Below are 7,123 nucleotides of genomic sequence, written 5' to 3' on the forward strand. Positions count from 1 at the left end.
AGACTCAAGTTCATTGATGAACCACTTAACGAACGAATGAGTAGCCATGGGGTTCTGGAATATACTTTCATAAATAGCTTTCCTTCTAGCAGTCCATATTTCCCACAAAGTCACGACCAATTTGACAAATTGAGCATGTGATAATGAGTCCCGGAGATCAAATAACCACCTCTTTGCATTTGGATTGTTATATTTACCTAATAATAAAGTATCGATTGCTTCTGCCCGTATGTCGTCAGCAATTTTGCAGAAAACCCCCATAGTTACTGGTAATTAAGCCGCAATACGGTTTTAAGTAGCAAACGGACAAAAATGTTTCATTTTGCAGAAAACTCCTGTCATTTTCGATAATCAACACGAAGTACTGTTTTAAGTGACCCAGTGAAAATGATTCATGTTTTGAAGAAAGCCCCCTGTAGTTTCCTAAATTCAACCCGTAGCCCATATCATATTTTTTTAAAGTCATACCTTTTAAACCATAACTTCAATTTTAACATGTTAGATATGAAATTTGATTATAAATGTATAAAATTTGAATATTATGTTATTTTACTTGTTAATCATTTTTAAAACGTTGTTTAGGGTGCAACCATAATCAATAGTGCACGATCCATCTTTATTTCGTATCAGTGTAGATCCAGATAAAAATGAACACCTGAGCAAAATCAAATTGGAGACGAAAGTAACCATTTTATAATCACACATGCATGTGACGGCAAAACCTCATAGGGGCAAAGAAAACATATTTCTGATCTTATGCCGAGAGAGAGAGAGGGGGGGACGCATTAGGATTGACACGTTCAAACGCGTGATTTTGTGGCCACTGATGTCATGTTGAAATAAGGAGCGTGGACCTATTGGGGTCTTGAGTCATGGTTATTAGGGGCGTATGTTATTTTTTCTCCTGTTGCAACGCACGGGCTATTTTGCTAGTGTAGAGATATAAATATGTAGATAGATTTTCGGCCTTTTTAGTGTTGTTTGGGCCTTTTTAGCGTGTGGCAGCTGGCAGCCAGGCTGAGCCAGCCTTTTAAAGTCGCGTGCTAGGTCGATCCACGAGTCCAGGTCTTCGGGCTGGCACTGGCCGCCGTGCCGCGTCAAGCCTTTTGTAGGCCGGCCATGCCATGCCGGCCCGTATGCAGCAGTAATCTAAATCTTTGCTAAAGAAAAAAGCTGTAATCTGAACCTTTTCTCAGAAAAAGCAGCAATTTGAACCTTGCCTTAAAAAAAGCATTAGTCTGAACCCTAGCGGTTCGCCATTGGGCTTTTCACGCCGCCGCCCATCGCCGTGAGATGCCTCGTCCGGATATCATGGTGTTCCCGGATTGCATCATCGACTCGGCTGGATTGGGTTTCGCGGTGGGCGCCATAGGCGGCTCCCCGTACCACTTCATCAAGGGCCTTTACAGCTCGCCCAATGGCCGGCGCCTCGCCGCCGGCGCTCAGGCTGTCCGCATAAGCGCACCCCGCATTCGCGGTAGTTTTGCCGCCTATTGCGACCTCATAGAAGCCTTCCGCTTCGCGATGGTCTCGGCGCGCAAGAAGGACGACTTCTGGAGCTTCGTCCTTCCCGGGTTCGCCACCGGCATGTGCCTGCCGGTCGGTCGTGGACCTCGCGCCGTCGGCATCTCCGCGCTCGCGGGTCTAAGCAGTGCCGCCGCGATGTACGGGGCACGCTTCTGGGCCAGGCACATCCGCTATACTAGACCGTATGCGCGGCCACCCTTGGAAGATCCCGGAGTCCCGGACTGACCCGTCCCTTGGTCATCGACTCTGGTTCTAGCGGCTATTTTGATTCCTGAAAGGTGTTTTTTCTTCGATTCCTGAAAGATGATCAAACTAATTAGGCTCACGTCTTGTGGATAGAAGCCGCCGGTGAGCCCCTATAGCTGCAAGAATGTCCGTCTGGTACCATCCCACGGGCCTGCTGTCAACAGCTCATTCCATGGAATTTGGTAGCCGCTAAACTTGTGCTTATAAAACATTTCCTGCTTGGATTGGAAGTATTTTTTTTGTTTGAGCGCACACGAAAAATACATCCAATCCAAGCAGGACCCCTGAGGATTAATCCTGCATTAAGATTACATATATTTACATTAGAACTGTCATATATGTAGTCTTTTGTTTACTAAGAGTTTGGATCCCTCTCTTTCAGTTTCAGTTAACTAACCCACAATACTGACCAGTGTCTATCAACTCAAATGGAGACTATATGATATGGATGGTTATGAAGGCACTTAATCAATAAATATGTAATCGTTCAACATGGCAAGCAGTCTGTTAAAATCATACTTCCTCCGTTTCTAAATATAAGTCTTTCTAAAGATTTCACTATGAACTACATACAGAGCAAAATGAGTAAAGCCACACTAAAAGATGTCTATATACATCCATATGTAGTTTGTAGTGAAATCTTTAAAAAGACTTATATTTAGGAACGGAGGGAGTACATGTGTAGACGTCGCATTTCGATGTTTTCTTGTTTATATTCTTTGTAATTGTTGAGTGCTTGAGTTGACACATATATTTGAACGACTTCTGCTTTAGTTGTCATGCAGTGTGTCAAAAAAGATAAAGAGTCTTGTGATCCAATATGGACATGCTAGTTAAATAAAGCACTAAGATCATACATACAACAACCTAACTGAAACTACGAACTGACATCGTTGGAGAAACCAGCCTCAGAACCATCACTGGTGGAGTCAGTGACGAGAACAATAGAGTCAATCCGGGAGATACTTCAGCCCTGTTGGGCCTGGATCCGAAACCAAGGCAACTTGCTCTCTCATCTCCCCCTCTTCACCCCTTTAGTCCAATGCTTCCGCCATCAGGATGCATGGTGATGTGGGCATGAGCTCTTTATCGACCCCATGGCCTCGACCGACGGCGACCACCTCAACCTCCACCATCGTCTCGCCGTCCAATGCTTCGGGGGCTTCCTACCAACCGTTGATATTACCGCTCGTCATCCAAATGTGAGGGCTCCGTTCTGGATCTCTAGACGAAGCTGCCTTCACCACTGCGCCTTCGAGGTCCCTGCAGCCCCTTTGGAGCTCTTATGGGCTTGGTTGTTTCAGCTTGCGGCGAGCCCCTATCGGGTCGCCTTTGCAGCCGTGGAGTCAACCCCGACCATGCTCCTCTAGGGCGAGCCCCGTCCCTTGGGTTTGGCACCTCTCGGTCTGGGCATGTGGGGTTCAACTCATGACGATAACGAGGATGATGATGAAGAAGAGTTGGCCCCACATATGCCACAAGCTGCCTCCATGGTCATCGACTCCACCCATGTGAGCGTGGGGCGTATGGTAGAAGGGAACAATGATGGAAGAGGTGCTTCCGCGGTATGGCATGGGCCATCCGGCGTAGGCGGCTTGGCTTTAATTCCATGGGCCATCCCCGTTTGGCTCCATGGTAGATGTTTCAAATGTCCTTTTCCTGGGCACCATGCGGCACTAGGCGCTTGAGTGCCGCAATGCCTCGCGTCCGCTCAACTTGTTGACAAACCGCGAAGCACCGAAATTGGCCCGCCTAGCGTGTCGAGTATTGTCAGGTTTCAGCTTCTCATCAAGCTCTAATAGAAGGCACACTTCCCTCAAAGGGGTCTGTCGTGATTCCTGGGCGTTGGTCGTTTTTGGTACTGCTGGCTCGACTGCCTCAGATGATGTGGTGCTCCATTTCGTATTTACCGCACATGTTGAGCTTCTATGCTTTGAGTTGCAATGATTGACTTACTTTCAGTTGAAGGAGGTGGTTCAGCCCCCGCGTGATGTCGCTAAATCCATGCAATGATGGATTCTGCGGGCTGGGAGCGAGCAAAGACTGCTTTGGGTATGCTCTCGCTTAGGATGGCTGCGGCGTCAGCCCCTCGTATGCCACCTCCTAGGTTAGAGTCTGATGCTCTCTTCACAGACGAAAGGGTGGCAAGGCTCTATGGCTGCTTCTCCCCTCGGTCTAGGGCCGGTTCATGTCGCTGCATGTATTGCCCTCTATGCCCGCTACTTTTGTAGGTGAGGCCTCTTCCGTGGTGGTGGCTCATGTCACAAACCAAACATCACTTGATGAAATTTGGCATGTGAATATGCCTCCCAGCTTTTATTTTTGCATTTGCCTTTGTTGGGTTTTCTTTGGATATTTGGTAATGACTTTGGTAAATTGGCAAGCTCTCTCCCGTGGAACCATGAACCTTTCTCAAAGACCATTTTGATCCAAGTAATTTCTTAGAGTTTCTTTAAACCCTAATGCAATAATATTAAAACCCTAATTTATTTTATGTCCTTTACAAAGGAAACTTCTACTCCTTTGACCCTGCGGTTCTCCACGTATTATCATAACCTCTATGATATACATAAAGCCCACTCCTATAAATATATTGCTATGCCATTATGCAATATTTATTTGTATTGGTCGATCCCTTTATGACCATGCTTAAATCATAATTCGAAGGTACATTTTTCTGGTCTCCAAAATTTATTATGAAACTTGGTGGAGATCATTGTTACATATCCAAATAGCACTAATCAACCAAATGGTATCATCACTGACATGCGAATGGCCTGTTAGTGCCTCCGGGTCAGTAATGACTTCGTCTGTGATATGGTTCATCACTGACCGACTGGCCGATCAGTGCTAGTTAATAAAAGGGCTCAAAGAAGAGACTTATCACTGACCTTCTCTTATCTACTGGTCGGTCGGTCATGTAAATTTTCATTGGCAGTAAATGGCTGCACTGCTAGCATTCTAGTAGACCACTGCTAGAAGTGCAACCCTAGCTTCACAGCCATCGAGCATTGCAACGGAGATATATTCTCTAGCGATCCTTTCATTTAACACTCGGTCATACTTTCCATAAATAACGTGATCCTTCTGTTGAAAAAATGATATTTTCTACAAGTATATATTTTTCCGATTCAAAGATTGATACTCTCCATAAGTAATGTGATCCTTTCGTACAAAGAATGATACTCTCCATAGTTAACATGATCCTCCCTTCCAACCCTCGATGGTACTTTCCATAATTAACCTGGTACTTTCATCCAAAGAATGATACTCTACATAATTAACGTGAAACCAGCTAACGTACGAAACCAAACCAAATCACGATGTACCATCACCACAATGGCAGACATACACATATATAGAATTTGATGGGATATATACATTGAACTGGGTAGGCCCACATACAAATAACTGTATACCATGATCATCACATTGGTACATTTCAACTTATGTGATTTGTGTATGCTTTGTTGGTCTCATTGTTATCATTGTCACACCATTCGTTCCCCCCTTCTCCTTGTCCACAGATATTGGTCGGACCAAGAGTAAAGCCTGCTAAAAATATTGTAAAATAAACAAAACTTAAATCTGTTACAATATCAGTTAAGTAAAGCGAGCTAACTTGCAATAATTATACCATTGTTTTGCTAACATCACTGAAAAAGCAAATTGAATCAATAGCTGGCGTGATTATACCAGCTAATGACATGAAGACTCTATCTTTTTGTACAATGTAACAAAAAACGAGAAACGTCACCGACATAACATTTCTGTCGCATTTTACAAAACACTCTTATAAAAAAGAGTGTTTTATACAATACACATAAAGGTCACAGTGGCACAAATAGAAGACAACAACAATTACTTTGTCAAGGAGCCTGGCGAAAACATCCACCCAACATTCGAGGTAACCAACTAATGCACCCTCTCCGCCGGATTTCCCAAAAAGGAGGTGGTGGGACAAAATAGAGTAGACCATATTGTTTTGATGATGTTCCTCATTGGACAAAACCAACAATTTGATCTTTTATGTAGTGCGACATAAATAACTATATTTGTTTGTAATATGTGTCAATGTGAGATGAGATTTGAACATAGAGCACTGCGACATTTGAACATACAACACAATGACATAGTCGTAAGATGCCCACATTGACCATGGAGGACCATCTTCACATCTAGTATGTATCATTGCCTTGTCATTCTCAAGCATGCTCAGGTTCACTCTTTCCTTGCAACTGTAATCCTTGAGGGCCTTCCTAAGTATGTCAACTAAAGCAAATGTTCAACCAAGATTAAATGTTGGATTTGTCAGATCTTCTATACTGAATGTGTGGAAGTTGTAATTGACAAGTTCTTCATTAGATTCTACAGTTTTCAACTCCCTCTCATCATCTACATCCTCGGCCACTTGTTTCCCCTTCTCTTCCATTTCGGCTAGAGCAGCTCTGCACTTCTTCTTTTGTGATAAAATATGCTCCTCTAAAAGTTCAACATCATCTCCAAATATGTCCGGATCATTGGCAATTAGCTTTGGCACATAATATGTGTCTCAATTAGTATTGTATTTATCTTCGTTTGCTGCAACATTACTTGTGTATTTGCTTGATCTTCTCAATGGAACACCATCAACCTAAATTCATGTACTACATCTTTCCTTTTCTCCAATTTCTTGCTTCACTAGACTATGAAATATAGGGGAAAGATCTGTAGCTGGATATGTTGCAACATCATCCAGATTAAATGCTCCAAAACTCTCATCAGATTTATGTGCAACAAATAGAAAAAGATTGCTAGACTTTTACACTGTCAACCATGGACGCAATGTCTTGATCCTGCCAAATGCACCTAACAACACCAGGCTCTCCATCTTCTAGCAACATGCAGGATCGAGAGTATATCATCTAGAGGGGGTGAATGGGAGATTTAAAATTCTTTTGAAACTTTAAGTCCCTTAAGACAAAGCAAAAAAAGTATAACTAGATTTGGTGTACTGAAGACGAATGGACACAACTACTCGAAGGAAAAATGAGCCAAGCAAGAGTGACTAAGCAAAACTTTCACTGAGAGCGATGATAATCAGTCTAGTATAAAAACCAAAGACTTCCACGACTACAATAGTGACACAGAAGAAAAGCAACTCAAGCAGCATGAGAGATGTTCATCATAGCACAACTCAGCTAAATAACAAAGTAACATCAAAGGATCAATATACGAGCATACAAGCACACAACTTTAAGCACGACAAATTGAAATACACTTAACAGTATAGCCATGCCACAGATACTAAATAGAAACAGATAAATGATCAGAGATATCCATCGGAATATAGAACACTAAAGATAAACCA

The 7,123-nt window shown here is 43.1% G+C and overlaps 1 pseudogene; it reads left to right on the plus strand.

Annotated features, from left to right (window-relative positions):
• Positions 1 to 1,311: 1,311 nt before the first annotated feature.
• On the plus strand, positions 1,312 to 1,752 carry LOC147976280 (mitochondrial import inner membrane translocase subunit TIM17-3 pseudogene; annotated as a pseudogene).
• The last annotated feature ends 5,371 nt before the right edge of the window (positions 1,753 to 7,123 follow it).

This window comes from Triticum urartu, chromosome 4A (genome assembly GCF_056163025.1).
Source record: "Triticum urartu cultivar PI428250 chromosome 4A, HENAU_Tu73, whole genome shotgun sequence".
Classification (NCBI taxonomy): domain Eukaryota; kingdom Viridiplantae; phylum Streptophyta; class Magnoliopsida; order Poales; family Poaceae; genus Triticum; species Triticum urartu.